At 37.3% G+C, this 13,452-nt stretch overlaps 1 pseudogene; it reads left to right on the top strand.

Annotated features, from left to right (window-relative positions):
• Positions 1-10,635: 10,635 nt before the first annotated feature.
• LOC110336518 lies at positions 10,636-11,797 on the top strand (annotated as a pseudogene).
• Positions 11,798-13,452: the final 1,655 nt, after the last annotated feature.

The raw sequence follows: 13,452 nt of genomic DNA, 5'->3' as shown, positions 1-13,452 counted from the left end.
GTTTACACCAGCTGACATAAGTCCCCCAATACATATATAGCAGAAAACTGCTGGATTTGGACTTTGTCAGGGAAGATGCATCTAACCCTCAAGAGACTGGAGGTTCCAGGGAGTGAGGAGGTCTGGTGGGGTGAAGTGTGGGGATGGAGGTGGAGGTGGGGATATCCTCATGGAGATGCAGAGAGGAGGTATGGGATGTGGAATAGTCAGAGGGTGGACAAGGATAGGGATAAAATCTGGACTGAAAAAAAACAAAACAAAAACAAAAAACAAACCACTAGTGGTTAGTGTAAACACCAAAGTGATTACACCAAAATCCTTCTTTTTAAATAATACTTGAAATTAGTGTTTTATTGGTACATAGCAAACAGAAGTTTGTTTTCATTCTCGACTGACTGGAGAGCAAAAATGTATTGCTTCAAATAAGTGCACAGAAGTTTCTAGTTCTCTTCCTCACCCACAATACTTTCAATATTACAACGATGATCATGAGAGAAGTTACCTGTCTCAGTAAACAGCCTCAGTGCATCCTGGTCACTGTGATGTTATATCCATGCTGAGACTTGACTGCCATCACAGAGAGGACAGCCAGCAATAAGATCTCCATCCTAAGGCATTTGTAGTTCTTGTTAATTACTAATCTAGTTTTACCTAAGTACATACTCTCAGGCAGTTATAGCCATCTGTGAGGCTATATCATGATAGTATTATGTTCTTGTTTGTTTGTTTGTTTTTCGAGACAGGGTTTCTCTGTATAGTCCTGGCTCTCCTGGAACTCACTCTATAGACCAGGCTGGCCTCGAACTTAGAAATCCGCCTGTCTCTGCCTCCCAAGTGCTGGGATTAAAGGCGTGCGCCACCACACCCAGCTTCATGATAGTATTATGATAATAGGAGTTGGCCATTATTTATAGATACAGAAGTAGTGATTTAAATGAGCAACTGAGGATCTGCCAAGCTGTTGTTTATTCTATTTATTCCATGAAAATTGTCTCAGGCCTGGGAAAGCTTGTGAGGTGAAGTAGACACAGTGCTCAGAGAACATGAACACACAGGAATAAGGGTTATGTGACTGTACAATCTGTCTCATGACAGTTCATCTTCATATGAGTATTTTCAAATATGGATATTTACAACATCTCTCTGTTTTCTTATACCTGTAAAAATGCATACATTAATAATGCATAGCTATCTGTCATCAGTAATGTGTTTCTGTGTGCCTGTTTATGTTTGTGCACATATCTGTAGATACATGTATGGGCAATGTGGATGAAAAAATTTGGATGAAGTGAATGTAAGTCCTGTTTCAAACTAATGACTGTCTTTGGCACTCTTACAGTAATTTTTTTTAACTCAATAATTGGGTCAAAAGCTAGCATGTTACCATTAGAAAATGTGGAACCATTAATGTCTTTGATGAAATTTAGTATTTCTATGATAAATGTTTTCCAGATATTATGTTCTATTGAAACCCTAAGTTATTTTCCTTTATTGATTCTATAGGTACTCTTTATTTTACATCCTGTTACAGGACCTCACTGTGTAACCTAGAGATCAATTGATTTGTAGAGGGACAGATGATTTATCGATTGGTGGGTAGAATTTAGAGAGAAAGAAAAGTATGATTATAAGAAAGGGCAGGGAAAGACATATGTTTTGGATTTTTTTAAAGGTCTCACTCTGTATTATAGGCTAGGATCAAACTCCAGGTAGAGCCCTGGATGGCCATGTGCTTATGACAATCCTCCTATTTCACATCTCTATGCTCTGAGATTGAAAAAAAAAAAAGGCATTGTGCCATTATTCTGGACAACATATCTTTAGTTAAAAAATGTATGTATTATTGTTTTACAAGTAAAAACTGAAATGTGTTTATGTATCTGCCATTTTAAGTTAATGCTAAGATTCAGTTCATACTTTCTTTGTTAGTCACATGTTTATAACTAAGGACAGTTTCACTTTCATAACATGTACATATTACCTTCTCTTGTTGTGATAATATGTCATTACCAAAATATACATATTACCTTCTCTTGTTGTGATAATATGTCATTACCAAAATAAACTTCAGGAAGAGAGTGTATTAAGGTCTATAATTCCAGAGATATTGGGTCTGTCATCGTAGATAATGGACAGCATAGCATGGCAATAGAAGGAGAAAATTAGCTGATTGCATTTTATTAACCTATAGGAATTATATATATATATATATATATATATATATATATATATATATAATCATATATATGTATATATATATATGTATATATATATGTGTGTGTGTGTGTGTGTGTGTACATATGTGAAATAGGAGGATTGTCATAAACACATGGCCATCCAGGGCTCTACATGGAGTTTGATCCTAGCCTATAATACAGAGTGAGACCTTTAAAAAAATCAAAAACATATGTCTTTCCCTGCCCTTTCTTATAATCATACTTTTCTTTCTCTCTAAATTCTACCCACCAATCAATAAATCATCTGTCCCTCTACAAATCAATTGATTCTGATATATATATATATATATATATATATATATATATATATATATATATCAGAAGTGACATATTTCCTCTAGCAAGTTTACACATTCTAAATGTCCCATAACTAGCCCAACTATTAACTACAAATGGAAACCAAGTACACAATCACATGAACCTACAGGAGACTTTTGCCTGTCAAACTTTTTTTTAGTAATATGTTATTTATTTATTTTACCTTCTTATTGTAGCTTCTCCTCCCTCCTTTTCTCCTAGAATCTTCCTCTCATGTCTCCTTTTTTCCAATTCCACTCCTCCTTTACTTCTGTTCAGAAAATTAAGTCCCCCACCCCACCCCCAGAGATCAACCAGTCTTGGCATATCAAGTTGCAGTAAGACTAGGAATATATTCCTCTATTGAGGCAAGACAAGGCAGCCGGGTTAGGGGAAGGAGATCCAGAGGCAGGAAGTGTAGTCTGAGACAGGCTGTGCTTCTGCTTTAGGAGTCCCCATGAAGAGACAGCTGTATAACTTTTACATGTGTGCCGAGTTCCCTACCAGCATGCTCTCTGTTTGGCAGTTCAGACTCTATGAGCCTCTCTGGGCCTTCTATGAGACCTTTATGGGCCACTAGGTTCAACTGATTCTGCAGGTTTTCCTATGGAGTCTTAGACCCCCTCTAGCTCATTTAATCCTTCCTCCCCATCTTCCACAGCATTCCACAGGATCCACTAAATGTTTAGTTGTGAGGTTCTCCACTAGTTGATATAAGTTCCTGGGAGAAGCTTCTTATATGACAGTTATGCTAGTCTCTTGTCTGGAAGTATAGCAGAATATCATGAGTAGTATCAAAGGGAAGCTCTCTCTCATGTCATGAATCTCAAGCTGGAGCAGTCTTTGGATGGCTTTTCCCTCAGAGTCTGTTCCATATTTTATCCCTTCCCATCTGTTTGCAAAACAAATTGTGGGTCTAAGGCTTTCTGGGTAGACTGAAATTGTCCTAAGTTTCTAGCTTTTTCCAGAGATGTAAACCCTCAATCCAGTTGTCTCTCCCACTATTCTCTCCCTCTGTCCTCTCCCTACCTCATCCCTCTCTTTCCCATGCCCAACCCTTCTAATTCCAGTGACCTTCCTCTCAACTTTTACATAAGGAAAATACTCCAAAGAATTAGACTTAAGAATTAAACTTAATTCATAGGTATCTAGAGAAGCATTCATAGCAGACCCTTCAATTATGCTTAAAATTTGGAACAATTTTCATCTAGTTAAACTTGATGTATAGTTGCAATTAGTGTAAAACAATCTGGGAAAAGTCAGTATTGAAAAAGTCTCTCATGTGAGAAAACAGGTGGGCATGCATTTGAACCAACTCATGACAGATAATTCTTAAAGGTTACATTGTGATATCAGTGAAGATTATGGATCCTGGCAGGATGGGGGTGGGGAGCCAAACTATGTAAACCATGTGTTCTGATTCATGCTAAAAATATATGATGATAGAGGTCACTCTCAGGCTTAAGGCAAATGGGCCATATTTTGTCTTGTGAAATGAATTGATAAACCTCATGAAAAATTGAACAGAGGCTGATTGTCCTAGGTGACAAATACCCTTCTTACAGATTACACTCCCTACCCCCCAACACACACACACACACACACACACACACACACACACACACATGTTCAAACCAACAATGTTCCTGTCTCTCATAGATCTGGTTTTCTTGTGCAAGATTTAGTTTCCTTATCATTTCTGCTTACATTAAAGGTTTTCAGTGAATGTTTCTATGCTTTGCTTCCCACTTTAGAGAGATGTGTTAATCTCTTAAGAAGACTTTGTTGTAGGAGGAAGAAAGTGTGGTTTTGGATAGTGTAGCACAGGGCAAAGTATTCCCCAGGAAACATGACAACTGTCACTTTCATGTGTTTTCTGTTGTACTTTAAAATACTCACAGAGGAAACACACTTTCAAAGATGCTCAAATAGAGAAGTACTTGAGGTTTAGAAAAGCCATTCTGAGTATACATTGTTTAAAAAAATAATGAAGGGAATTTTCCAGAAATGAGAAAGCAATGAGAATAATAAATTGCAATACATTAATATTAATAAAATGTGATTGCTAATTTGCACAGGCTATAAAATGACAGTTTGTTTCCAATTTCTATTCATTTTTATATTTTATGAGATAGTTTTTAGTATTTCATTAACATAAATAATACAAAGTAAAGTAGATCAAATGAAATGAAACTAACATGTAAAGGAACTTGATTTACTTACGCAGCACAAGAAAAAGGGGTTTTAAAAGTGTTCATCTAAAATGTAAACAGCAAAAATAATGCAATACATTTAATCTTCTATTTCTATAACATATCTGACTGTAAAAAGCATAGATATTTTTGATGCTTAAAATATTTTCTTCCTAAAAGTTACTCAGAAAACTAACATGGATGTTTTATAGAGTCTTACCGTCAAGTAATTAAGTGGAGGATTTTTTATATGAATATTATCAGCACTAAAGATGGATTTGGGTTTTGATTACATTTCTTATGTTTTTTTTTTCTTTACTGTTTGAAAATAAAATAAGTTGAGTATACATCCACTAAGATGTATATAATGTAAATAATGTATGGCATTATTTTTGTTAGAGCCTAGCAAAAAATAAAATTATTAACGGTATGTGTGACCTAAAATTTTTCAGACATTTAATGGGTTTCCCAACATGATTGCTATCCTAGATTTGTCAGTTAAAGCACTGTTCTACCCTTACACTGTAAACATCTGAGAAAAAAACCTGAAAGCACTCAATAACACTTTCTCAATATTTGCTTGAATAGGCACCACACTAGCAAGTATACACATACATTATGAGAGATTCAAGTCTTCATAGAAATCTCAGCAGGAAGCTTTTATTATGTTTGGCTCCAATAGATGCATCTGCAAAGGCAGACAGTTGACATCTGCCCTCCTGTCTCTCATCTCGCAACATTATTATACAGAGGGCTTTGCTGGCAGGACAATGAGAGAAGAAGAGCAGGCTCTCTTTGCTCACGGGTGCAGAAAGTACTTCAGGAAGATTTGGAGTAGCTGTAATCACGTTCACAGTCATGACACTAACATTTAAAAACACAGGTTTATGTTACTTAAAATTTTTATTTTAACTAGTTAAAGAAGGTGTCCAAAACATTAAAAATACATGGAGAAATTTATTAGCTTTTGATATCTATCCATGAGCAAGGAGGTCATTTTATTTTTCTTTCTTTTAAATTTATTCCTCTCATATTTTATATCTCAAACACAGTTTCCCCCCTTTCCTCTCAGTCTCTCCCATATCTAGTCTTTCCCCAAGATCCACTCTTCCTCCATTCCCTTTCAGAAAAGGACAGGCCTCCAAGAGTTATCCACCAAACATGGCATATCAAGTTGCAGTAAGACAAGACATATCCCCTCACATTAATGCTGAACAAGACAATCCTGTAGAAGAAAAGTGATTCACCCACCCACTTCCATAGGATTTCCTAAGCTCAGTTTAATGTTTGGTTGTGAGTTTATGCATCTGTTCCCATTAGTTGCTAAGTGGAGCCTATCTGATGTTGATTATGTTAGGCTCTGTTCTACAAGTGTAGCAGAGTATCATTAGGAATCATTTCATTGACTTTTAAAACATTTTATTTTATTTTCCAATCTTATTTGGTTCTACCTTAGGTCTCTGGTCTATCCACCTTCTTATTCCTGGTCTTTCAAGTAGTTTCAGACATGGGCTCCCTGATATGACACATGTCTCTCATGATCATGGGTTGAGAAATTTTACATGTTCTGAATCACCGTTAACTCAGCACATCTTACAGGAAGGACAGATTTTAGGTTGAGGGTTTTGTGGCTGCGTTAGTGTCCCGGTTCCTCCACTGGAAGCCTTTCCTAGTAATAGAAGATGGCCAGTTCAGGTTCTATATCTCCCATTACTTGGAGATTTTGCTAGAATAATGCTTATAGATTTCTAAGAGTTTCCATTGCACTGGGTTCCTAGTTCATTCTCAACATGCTCACCAGTTCCAGTTTTCTGTCCCCATATTCTCTCCCCCAGTCTCCCTTCACCTGACAGTAGGCAGGGGGAGTGCCAGTGGCTTGCATCTTCCTGCTGCAACCAAGGGCATGGGAAGTTCCGAGCCTAATGGGGCTCTTACCTCATAAATTTATTTTTACTTATCTCTTGTATATGCATTTGAGTTCATTCCCTGAGGAGGCAAGAAGAGGGCAATAGATTCCATGGTGCTGGATATAAGCAATTGATAGCTGCCTCGTGTGGTTGCTAGGAACTGAATTTAGCTTCTCTGGAAGAACAGAGACCTGATAACCAGAGATATCGTAGCACTGATCTAAGAAAAAACTAAAAAGAAGGGATTGTTTTCACTCCTTATTGCACATCTAAGTTCACAGCAAAATAATCACAGGTATTATTAGTGAGAGCTGACTTTAAACGCATACCTGTAGTTTTACATGGGCATCATAATTCCCACTGAAGTTCACATGCCACATTTTATTGAGTCACTGCTTCTAGTGTGGTGTATGTTTGTTCAAGGAATCCCATTATTAGATTCAGAAGTTCAGTTTAAGGTACCCCAATATATGTGATGGGGAGATAATAAGTCATCAAACAACAGCTTTTATTTGTTCTCTGAAAGTTGCTACTTAAATTGTTACATTAATGTCTCCATTTTTATTATGTATAAAAGTGGTTGTCAAATATTGTGGCCTTTGACATACCTTTGACATACTTCCTCTTGATGGGTAATTACTAACCACAAAATTGTACTTGTGGCTATTTTACAACTTTAATTTTGCTAATGTGATAAAATATGGTGAAAATATCTGATGTACAGAATATCTGATATGTGATTCCTCTAAAAAAGTCATACAAATCTCAAAGGGTCTGTACCCACAGGATAAGAACTGCTGATTTAATTTTTGTTTTCATTTGTTTTTGTGTATTTGTGTGTGTGTGTGTGTGTGTGTGTGTGTGTGTGTGTGTATGTGTGTGTATGTTTGGGTTTTTGTTTCATGATCATTTATTCACCTTTATTATGTGGAATCTCTCTGGTATGATTTTTATATCTAATATTTGCGTATTTTTATATTTATATATGCATAAAGGCAATTCCTTTTACAGAAAAATCCCTCATTTTGAACGAATATTTTTCACCACTTAATATAAATTATTTCAGCTTCAACCATTTTTGGAATCATAATTCACACTTACAATTAGGCAGACTGAACCTTTTGCTTAAAGTTTAATATTTGAAAAGCACATTAGCAAGTTGGTAGAATAAAATGTATTAGTTCTCAATTGTTTGCAAAAACCATCAAAGTGGGGAAATATTCCAAAACGAGGTGTCATGATAGACATTTATATTACAGAGCTTGGGGCTGAGGCAGAAGTTTGCTGTAAGCTTGGGGCAAGCTTGGCTTACAAAGCCCATAGCTGGACAGCCAAATCTATATAGCAATTTCTTATTCCAAAACAATACCTGGATAAATCCAACTTTAAAAAGAGATGACACTATGAAAAGACATAAAATGAAACAAACACATCTTCCCAGGGGTTCAAGGATTGTGTCAAACCTGTGTACCCTAAGTGAGGTGAAAGAATCATTTGAAAGTGTCAGAAACTGTTCAGCCTGTGCTAGCTCTTACAATCCTTAGGTGGGAGGGGATCAAAAGACCAACACTCCATGGGGCTGACGCATGGGCTGTGGACAGCAGGTATTTGTTGGATGTCTAATCAAAGGCTAGTCCAGTAAAACCTAGTGCTGAAAAGTGCAGTCTCCAGTTACTGTTTACAGACTGTGTCTGAAGGCACACGCCAATGCCAAATGTGTCCTGTAGATTCAGATTGTAGGTATGGTCAAGTGGACACAGTTTCTAGGCTCAATACATCATCTTGGTAAATAAATAGCCATAGATATGGAGCCTGTACCAGCACCAAACTAACCTTTGCACATGTAATACTTAAGCACCAAAGACATCATAGACTGATCAGTGTCACCTTGCCTCAAGCTCTACTTTAATGTCAGGTAGGGCCCAGTTTTTCTGTCTGGTGTTGTACCAACTTAGGGTCACAGATTCCAGAGTGGCCACTGCAACACTAGACACCCAACAAGTTCCTCCGTCTTCAATCTTCTGGTGAATACTCACAATGCCATGTTCCTCTTGGTTCTACAAATGCAGGCTCTACATCTTCTCTACATCAGGCTGCTCTGAGGCTGCTATTGTGGTTCTCTGTGTTGGAGGACTCAGAATCTTGGTTGCTAGAGTGACACAGGGTTTCATGACCATACTACTGGGCCATGTGGAGCCAGGAGTCATGATGCTTCTGAGTTCCATACCTGCAATCTCAAAATCCCAAGTCCTTGTGGACCAAAGTTTTGAACCTATCTTAAAATTTGCATCTCTCATATGAATACAAATCTCTCTCTCTCTCTCTCTCTCTCTCTCTCTCTCTCATCCTTTGTGAGTTTTATATCATGTACCCTAATCCAATTCAACTCTCTAACCCTTTGAATCTGCTCTCTGCTCTTGTAACTTCTGGAAGAACAATAATATCAACTGAGCAGACTCCTCAGAACTCCAAGGGACTAAACCACCAACCAATGAGTACACATAGAGGGACCCATAACTCCAGCCACAAATTTAGCAGTGGATGGTCTTGTCAGACACCAATGGGAGGAGAGGCTCTTCGTCCTATGAAGGCTTGATACCCCAGTGTAGGGGTATGCCAGGGTAGGGAGGCTAGAGTGCATGGGTGGAGTGCATGGGGGAGCACCCTCATAAAAGCAGGGAGAGGGATGATGGGATGGGGGTTTCTGGAGGGGAAACATGGAAATGGTATAACATTTGAAATATACATAAATAAAATATCTAATAAAAAAATAATCTCTCACTGGCATTCCTCTCAGGTATCCTTTCTTTGGCCTGTAATGTGGAGGAAGGTGGAGGGAGCTCTTGATATCCTCGCCACCCAACATGAAAATATATTATTTTAAAAATTGTATGAAAATCTAACAGTGAAAAGAGTTTGACTTTTTCCCGAAATTCTCATTAGTTTATTTCTTGCTGTTTTAACCCTCCTAAAATAAACAAGTAATATAACAGGTTTTTTTCCTTAAGTAGGAGTCTTTCTACATGCAACTCTCTGAGGTTTTTCTATATTCATAGAACAAGACTCTGCTTCTTTTATGATAGTTCTCACTGACTAAGAACAGGCCACATTCTTTATCAATTTCCACTTGCCAAATACCCTAATCCTTCTTTCCATCCTTATTAAACGCATTGAGTCCACTTAGTATCTGCGTGAGTATGATACTACCCTCTATAACCAAATAGCCTTTCAGGACCTAGATCCCTGAGTATGGGGAACCCATTCTGTCTCATACAATGTGGTAGAGTGGTGAGTTATAACTCTGACTTGAATAGGGTCTTTACCATTTGACTGATCTCAGCCTGTTATGACAATAATAGGCAAAATAAATCTCTTTCCTTCAAAAAGTTAACCATCCTCAGGTATTTCATAGCAATGACATAGTGTGCTGGAAGTACTGATAAGAAAAATAAACTATGAACTAATCAGAAACTTGTCTCAGATGACATCATCAGGAAAACCTTTAGTTTTTATCTCCAAATTCTGTGTTTTGTAACTCTAGCAGACTAGTTGGGTGAAAATATATTATCCAGAGTGATGGGCTCTAAGGGGTAGTTATCAGTCTCTACATTGAGGAAGTTACTTCTACCAGTCATTTTTGTTTCATAAACTATTTCCTGTTTTTGCTTATGCTACATTATTTAAATTTCTTTTTATTCCTATCAAAATATATTAATCTCTTTTCAGCACCATGTAAGCACAGAGTTTCTCATGAGTCACTCTTTCTCATTGCTAAACCAACAAAATTTGTGAGATTCAAAGGATTAAGCTCCCTTTGAAGGTCCTGGTATGCACATGTTTTAGCAAGGGAAATTAAACAAAAGAATTTTCTTGGTACTTTTAAACTTCAATATCTGGATCTAACTTCCCCTGGGTATTATACTAGTGATTCCAAATTTTTCCAGCTTCTATTTTCAGCCTTGTTGTGTGAGTTAGTATCTTTCTAACTGATGGTAAAGTAATATGGTTGCTAGGCAACATAATCACTTTCAAATAGAAGGTCGAGAGTTTTCCAATGAAAATCTTATTTATGGAGAATCAGTGGGGAAAGCCTATTTTAACAATCAAGAAGTCAAAACAACAACAACAACACCCAGACTTCGAAGTACTTACCTATGAAGTTTTAAAAGTATCACCAGGAAAAATTAGATTGGGATAGGATATTTATTTTTGCTGGCAAGTTTTTTGTTTTTGTTTTTGTTTTTTTTTTTTAGAAGACATCTTTCCTCCTTAGAATAGGGAGCAGAATACCTATGGAAGGAGTTTCAGAGACAAAGTTTGGAGCTAAGACAAAAGGATGGACCATCCAGAGACTACCCCACCCGGGGATCCATCCCATAATCAGTCACCAAACCCAGACACTATTGCAAATGCCAGCCAGATTTCACTGAAAGGACTCTGATATAGCTGTCTCATGTAAGGATATGCCAGTGCCTGGCAAATACAGAAGTGGATGCTCACAGCCAGCTATTGGATGGAACACAGAGCCCCCAATGGAGGAGCTAGAGAAAGTACCCAAGGAGCTGAAGGGGTCTGAAACCTGATAGGTGGAACAACAATGTGAACTAACCAGTTCTCCCAGAGCTCCTGTCTCTACCTGCATGTGTAGCAGAAGATGGCCTAATCGGCAAAAGAGCAAAAGTACTTTCCAACATGACTAAGCAGAAACGGAAAGAAAAGGCAGGAAAATGGGAGGTCCCTCTACCCAAAGTTCATGCCCAAGGAGAAACAGAAGTATTGAAAGTTATTCGAACAGGAAAAAAGAAAAAAGAAGGCATGGAAGAGAATGGTTACTAAAGTCTGCTTTGTTGGTGATGGCTTTACAAGAAAACCACCTAAATATGAAAGGTTCAATAGGCCTATGGGTCTACATTTCAAAAAAGGCCACGTCACACCTCCTGAGCTGAAAGCTACATTTTGCCTGCCTATTCTCAGTGTGAAAAAGAACCCATCATCCCCATTATATACAACCCTGGGTGTGATCACCAAAGGTACAGTTATTGAAGTGAATGTGAGCGAGTTGGGCCTTGTGACACAAGGAGGCAAGGTGATTTGGGGATAGTATGCACAAGTTACCAACAACCCTGAGCATGATGGATGCATAAATGCAGTCTTTCTGGTTTGACAGTGACGTCATTCAAACAAATCATTCCACTCAGTACTGAAGACTACCCACTGTCAGGAAAACACCATCTCTGGGATCTTTCTGAACTTCTGAGCAGTCTTACCCCATGTGCAGTCATCAAGAAGTATTATGTAAGTTGTAAAGGAAAATAAAACTGCCCAGTTTGACAGTTGCTCTTTATTTGGGGGGCATAATGGTTTACATGTTAATAAAATTTAGTGCCTGTGTAGCAAGCACACAAAAACATACTAAAAACTATGTATGCCACAATACAAGCCTGTCATTACTTGGAAAGCTGTCAGTATAGTTGAAAGTTCCCGTAAAGGTCAAGTATTTTCCATTGCGTTGCCATTAATCCTAAAATGTGGAACATTTTAAATACATGGTAGTGTTTAAGTTCATAAACTACAACATTAAAGGTCTGAGAGAAGGTAAATTAGATGAAAAGAGTGCACAACTCAATGCTTTCACTCATAATTAATACCTTACGTAGTACTTTCAGTGACCTCCAGTGTACTTCCTCCATTTCCTGTAGTCTAAAAATAGGGAGTGCACTTAATACAGCTACAACAATGTGAACAATTAGTTTAGATGATTCTCCTCCATGTACTAGTGACTTGAGATGTGGCAGTTAATTAAATTGAAAGGTCATGATTTGGAGTTATAACTTAAAAGAGAAAAAGAAGACATCTTTAATTTTATAACACTGCATTCAAAATGTGTTTTGTCAAAATTAGTAACTTATTGAAATACATCTGCTTATCTTCTCCGTTTTTCCTAGATTTTTCAGTGCAGGCATCATTACTTAAACTTCTGCTCAGATCCCCTGAAGAAAGAAATAAACTAATCTGTAGAGAGAATCCCTTGTGTATTATATGGATGCATCACCTGTCAATTAGAAAACCTATGACCTACAGGAAAGGGTAGAATAGAAGGTGTGACATCTGGGAGGCAGAAAGAATTCTGGATAGTCCAAGGAAAGGGAGGTTCACCTGGGAAAAGGTGACAAGACAGATGCATGGTACCTGAACACAGGTATATAGATCAGCATAAATGGGTTAATTTATGTTATGATATAGTCAAAAAAGAGCTTGGCTACATGGCCAAGATATTTGTAAATATATTTTGAGTCTGGGTCTAATTCCTGGGAGTATGAGGTTGGAAGTAAGAACCATACAGACCTAACTTCTACCCCTCTCTTGTTTTGCTGTGAGTATACCTATTATTCAACATCCCCTTCCAGTTGCATATGGTTGTTGGTTGAAAGAAGAGAATTTCCTTATATGTGGAAATTCCTCAATACTTGGCCTATAATATATCACTATTGTCTGGATCCACAGCTTCACAGGCTAAGAAAAGCCTTAAATAAGCAGTGATTGGCAGAGATCAGATTATAATTCTGACTTCAACAAATGTAGCTTGTGTCCTGATGGAATGTCAAGATCTCTAAGTACTGAGAAAGAGAGAAATCCCACAACCATCCTTGAGTTCAAATATCCTATTTTCTTTAATTTTTTAAGATACACATTAATTGTTACCCTCATATGATAATGTTGAAAAAAGTATTGTCAAAATTATTTTAGTGAACAAAACTTCTTTCTGGAGATATATATATATATATATATATATATATATATATATATATATATATATAT

This window comes from Mus pahari, chromosome 1 (assembly GCF_900095145.1).
Source record: "Mus pahari chromosome 1, PAHARI_EIJ_v1.1, whole genome shotgun sequence".
Classification (NCBI taxonomy): domain Eukaryota; kingdom Metazoa; phylum Chordata; class Mammalia; order Rodentia; family Muridae; genus Mus; species Mus pahari.
Note: the sequence above shows the minus strand (reverse complement) of the source record. Positions and strands in the feature narration are given on the sequence as shown.